General features: G+C 33.6%; 1 long non-coding RNA gene across 4 annotated transcripts; it reads right to left on the bottom strand.

Annotated features, from left to right (window-relative positions):
- Positions 1 to 280: 280 nt before the first annotated feature.
- LOC106765038 lies at positions 281 to 3,743 on the bottom strand. 4 transcript variants are annotated; one of them, XR_002668150.1, is made up of 7 exons: positions 3,358 to 3,741; positions 2,943 to 3,154; positions 2,734 to 2,793; positions 2,486 to 2,624; positions 2,337 to 2,405; positions 2,072 to 2,245; positions 281 to 751 (listed from the first exon to the last, which is right to left on the bottom strand). It is a non-coding gene; the product is annotated as an uncharacterized LOC106765038 (long non-coding RNA). The 4 variants fall into 4 exon arrangements; XR_002668154.1 differs by having other exon boundaries at positions 3,404 to 3,741; XR_002668151.1 differs by having other exon boundaries at positions 2,311 to 2,405; positions 2,943 to 3,743.
- Between the last annotated feature and the right edge of the window lie 2,309 nt (positions 3,744 to 6,052).

Below are 6,052 nucleotides of genomic sequence, written 5' to 3'. Positions count from 1 at the left end.
TTCCTTTCTCTTTTGGTATGGTATACATGATAGAATTGAAAAAATTCTACTACTACGGAGCTCTTCTATACCTATTTCTTTAATTTCCTTATGTCCCCATTTTTATCACTGAATCAGCTTCTACAGGCATTTAGAATAAACTTTTGGCAAGGGTTTCAAATTTTTTTTCAATTGGAGTGAAAAATGAAAAAGAAAGGATTGAGAGGAATGAAAAAGATGAGTAAGGGTTTGGAAGTTTTCTTTTTTTTAATTTTGAGAATGAAAATTATTTAAATATCTCTGACCTTAAAAATTATAATCCATGATAAACGAGGATAAGAACACCATGTAACTTCAATATGCGAGTCCTGACACATTCCCCAAATAATTATCATCAATTCAGAGTCAATTTATATCCTGTTCTAAGAACATGCATCAGTCCTGAAAGTGTTGTCCTTGCTGTCTTTGGATCATTGCTTCCCCTAAGAACATTAGAACGCAAATCCCTTATTGTAGAGAGGCGAGACGGATCCTTGATGGCACAGCCACTGGAATCATCTGTCACATGAACTACAGCTGCAACTCTAGTATTGTGTGTCCATATCTCAGCAGTCGCCATATTACAGTGAAGGTCCGTGAGAACTGCACCGATTTCAGATAGTAACCCAGGTCGGTCTGTGCCGGTGAGTTCAATTACAGTATGCTCTTCAGTAGGTACAACTCCAACAGACTCTCTCGGTGAGGGTGCAAAGCTCGGATTGTTTTCAATTCTCTACAAAAAAGAACAAAAATCACTGAGAAACCACAAAGTCACAAGACTTATTAACCATCATCTATTATCAAGGGGCTATATATTATTAGCATGAAGAGAATCACAGATCACTTACAGAAAGAAGACTTTCATATCTTAATGGACCTAAGTAAAGCCTCACAACACCAGAATGGATATGGATAACTTAAGACACATGCACTGTTGTTTATTAAGATCAAATCTCCACAGTTTCAAGACCCTCAAAGTTCTGCAAGGATTTTATCTTGCTTTATATCATCCTATGTTCACTATATAATTAATTAAATCCGTATGACAGTAATAACGTAAGTTTATCTGCCATCTTTCAGCTCAAGCACTTCTAAGAGTATGTCCACCAGATGGAACTAGCAGTTCATTTAACATTTGCTGGAGAACTACTGGAACCAACAGAGTTTTTATGACTAAAATAAATAATAAGTGAAATAAAAAATGAACAACATTTGAATTTGTGCTTGTTCTCCCTCCATCTAATTTGGTAAACCAGTTCATAGCTAGCTAGAGCAATCAGCAAGCAGAAAAGTATACTGAAGTTCCTATTTTAAAAGAACCAAATTCAAATTAACATTCTCGGCACTAACGCAAGTGTCCTGCTTACTTAACCTGAGGATTTCTAGCAAAATAAGAATAAGAGAGAAGGGGGAGATCCAACTACAGAGAATGAAAACATAAATAAGCCTTTTTTAAAGCTATTTAAGAAATTCAAGAAGATAAATCCCTACCCTTTGAATACAATCCCTATCCTTTTTCAACACAAATATATGATGCAATATAAAAGTAAAAAGTAAGGAATGCCTACCTTCTAAAGTTGCCAAGTGTAGACACTTCATTTTAGAATCCTAACAATCAATGCATAAACTGAGTTGAATGCAAATGAAATAACTTACAGTGCCTGTAGTACTCGTAAATTGTTTACGTTTAACTATGACTTCACCACGGTCTTAAATCCCCTTTTCCTTTCCAATCTTAAAAAGAACGCAAATATAAAATTTATTAAGAATAATATAAATAAATATCTAAGCGCGTTTACTTATTTCTATAGGAATATTATCCATTACTACTGCCACTTCTTTGTAAAAATTACTACTACCACTATCTCACCCAAATCCAGGTCCTCACCAAATACACAATCCAGTTTCACTGTAAAAGATCAAAGCAGAAAATTCATCTAAATGTGTGAAAGCTGAAGGTAAAATGCACGATCTACTGTAAGAAATGAATGTGTTGCATAACTTGTGATAGTACAAGCATGAAAAGAAGAATGTATTTTAGTGGATTGAATACCAAAATCAACTCCCCAAGAAGCATATAACTCATAAATTGATCTTAGGAAGGCTTTTCCAGCTCCTGTTGTTGTGTTTATAGCCATGAAACCATTATTCATCCATCTACAAGCCCTTGATGGGATTCCAATTCTTTTGCGTACCACACTCGACCAGATTCCATGTAAGGTTGTCCCTGGTAAGGTTCAAGAGCAGAAAAATAAGTTCAAATAAAAATTAATTAGTTAATTAATTAATTACCTGTACAAAACAGAGTCAACTTTCACCTCAGCAAATGCAGTAGTTGCCTTTCTTTTTTGGAGTCTTGTTACGGGACTTCTTTTCTTCTTTTTCAACTGTAATGGTATGTTCATTGCAACAATTGTATTAACAAACTAACATCGAGAATTAAAAAATTATAGAAATGAACACAAACCTGAGTTAATCTCTACTTTCATGGTTTGTTGTAATTCCATCTGCATATTCATGCAGCCCTTTATTATTTTCTTCAGCTTAGACATCTCGTGATAGAGTTGCTCCATGTGCCCTCTCAAATCATATATGAGTTCTATTTCCTGCATGCAGAGCAGTTTTTCCATTTAACAATTTTTCCATTTAACAAGAGATTTAGGAGCCCGGTTGTATTCACCATATGTATCAAGATCATACCAAATGCAAACTCACCATTGAATGCCTGTGAATGGCTACCTTGAGTCACAAGAACTCCATTCATGCTCCGAGCATCTGAAACTTAGACATCATAAGCCTTAGAATAACATATGTACCCTAGACAATTATCACCTAATGACATTGGTTAAACAATGAAAGGTCAATTAAGTTAGTAACATTAAAAAACCACACAATTAAAGTATGTATTAAGACATGTTACTCACCAGATCATGGAGTAGACTCTTTGGTACTGGGAAGTTCGGACGAAAACTAGACTCGGCATCATCGTCCTTTAAAGCTTGAGTTCTATGGAAAACCAAAATTTCAATCCAAGGTTTTCTAAGGACTGCCACCGACTTGCATTTGACTGACTTTTTCTGGCTATAGCTTCTAACGAATGGGAATGAAACTTAGAAAGCAAAACTCCGCAATTTCTCTTCAGCAAAAGAACATAAAATAAGCTCGAAGAATGCATCATCAAAATAAAACTACCAGTCATACTTTTTAGAGCTTCTCATTGAGGAAAAACAAAACTCAAAAACTACCACAGTACCAATAAAAAACGAAATCATATTTAGATAATATCAAATAGAAGGAACTAGAAATGAAACGAAGATTAAAATTATACATTAGGTTTACCTTGTGGTTCTTCCTCGAAAGAAGAAGAAGGGAGATCGAGATATACCTTGTGGTTCTTCCTCGAAAGAAGAAGAAGGGAGATCGAGATACCGTAGGTGATCGAGATCGGGTTCGGGCTGAGGAGGGCGGCGATTGAGGAACGGAGAGAAGATGGCGGACATCATAGCGATCGATGGAGAGGGGGTTCCATTCCACTAGAGCTTCCGCTGAATTCACGAACGCCGCCATGCCGTCGTCGAACAGCATCGCGTGACGCCCAACCACCTCTAGATCCATCGCATCTGCACCTTCTTGGGAATGACAGCCACAGCGGAGAAGATGGAAAACGAGACATGACAACGAACGGTGGAAAAGATGGAGAAAAGAGGATTTCGAAGAAAGAGGGAGACTAAAAATGATGGCGCGAATTAAAAAATTTTTAAATTAAAAGAAAAAGTTAAAACATAGTTGCGGTTTATTACTGAAACCGTCAGAATTGTTTTGGAGGTTTTGCCACCCGTCGAAAGCAAACCTATTATATAAAATATAATTTTTATAGTGCCATAACATTCATTAATCCCCATGTTATCTTTTATTAAAATTATAATTATTTTTATTTGATCCAATATTAAATATGTTAAAAAGTGTAACCCAATAAAATATTTTAAACCTTCTTATAATAAAACAATTTAATTTACGCTTATGTGAATCATATTCACACAATCTAACTAAATATAAATCCTAACTATTTTACTGAGATCCTCTTCAAAGAGAAGAATCTTATCACCTACTCCAAAGTCTACACTCAATATTTGGATAAATTTAATAATAAATAAAATACAAATCATCCCTTAATTTTTTTTTTGTAAGTGAATTTTGGATTGTATGATTTAAAATATATTTTTAGATTTAAAAACACGTTTTTATATTTCAAAATATATCCAAATCTTGAAATATTTTTCAAATATTTTTGAATTCATACCAAAATATATTTAAAAATACATTCTGAAACATATTCAAAAAATATATTTTAGAACATTCCAAAATGTATTTCTAAATCTGAAAATATTTTAAAATGCATATTCGGAAAAGTTTGGATCTTATATGCATCAACCTCTCCTTATACATCAAACACTAATGACTTATTGTAATGTTGATGCTTATTGTAATTTTCAAACTATAGCATAGAAACCACAAATCAATCAATGACATTCCACAAGCAGCGTGGGAATTTCAACATATAACCCAAACTTCATTTATTTATTAAAGAAATAATCATTATGTTAGTAAAATGAGATTTTCCCGCATCTTCCTTACTTCAATTGCCTTCTCCACATCCTTAAAAAATAAACAAGGACTTGAGGATTAGAATGCTTGGGTACATGATTTGAGATTTGTAATATAATTTGGTTTAAATTTTTTTTATCTAAGTTAAGTATTAATTTTCAGTTTCGTCCCTCATTTTAAAAGTGTGTGAAATCAGTTCTTATTTAGTAAATTTTGTGTCAACGTCATCCTTTCCGTTAAATATCCATTAACGGCGCTAGTTTTCTCCCTTCTCTCTTCTGCTCTCTGAATTTCTTTTTGCTAACTGTTATGGAATCAAAACGTTTAAATTGAATAAAAGCAAGTAGTCCTAGATTTGGCTTTTGCAGATTGAGTTGGCACCATTTAGCTTAGAATTGCTGGAGAGCTAGCAAGGGTCTCATCGTCTCTCACCGATGAACCTGCGTGGAAACCGTTGCGCGCCGCGTCTTCCACAAATCTCAACCATTCCTCAGGCAAAACTTGTAGCCACCGACAACTAGCGGACTTGAGTTCCCGCATTGCTAAAGCCTCGTATCTCAATGCAAAATAGCTCTTGGATAAATGAAATCGAAAACGCACGAGAGAGAGAATAAAAAAGAAAACCTTAGCGCGAGGATTTTCATAGCAACTAAGTAAATCGGCACGTCTTTCGAAAGTATTAATTGTTGTTCTTTGATGTTTTTGAGATTTAATAGAAAACTACAAAAGATAAAATTCACCAGACACTACAAGAAAAAATTGAATTATATACCGTCAAAATCCGTATATAAGGCCCAAAATCCGTATATAACACTTGGTTACATACGGCTTACATACGGACAAAAATCCGTATATAAAACTGTCGTAAATAAATTATATACGGATATATCCGCATATAATTTATATACGGATTTTCCGTATATAAGTTATACGGAAAAATCCGTATATAAAATCCGTATATAAATACATACGGAAAAATCCGTATGTAAAATCCGTATATAATTAAAATTGTCCTTATATACGAAAAAAATCGTATGTAACTTTTGGTTTTATAAAAAAAAATAAACTATCCTAATTTTTTATTCCTTTTGCAGCCCATAAAGTAACATCAACAACCACAATTTTAATATATACTCATAATAAACAAACTTAGTAATCTAAATGGGCACTATGTCAAAACCATTTACAATGTCAGTATTAAAATTTGTTTCATTTAGCATTGCATATACCATAACACAGGCCTATAATATACACACAAACCATCTTAAATATATACTAAGTGGATGTACATTAAACATTTTAAAGTCCAAAACTTTAAAACAATCTGTATACATTAACACTTGATAAAAATCAGAACAGACTCTATTAAAATCTGGACAACAAAGTTTATTCCACCATTAATACATGTATTTCTTGATCAAATGCTTGA

Source organism: Vigna radiata, chromosome 1, assembly GCF_000741045.1.
Source record: "Vigna radiata var. radiata cultivar VC1973A chromosome 1, Vradiata_ver6, whole genome shotgun sequence".
In the NCBI taxonomy this organism is placed as follows: Eukaryota; Viridiplantae; Streptophyta; class Magnoliopsida; order Fabales; family Fabaceae; genus Vigna; species Vigna radiata.
The sequence above is the reverse complement of the archived record's forward strand: the minus strand, read 5'-3'. Positions and strand labels throughout refer to the sequence as shown.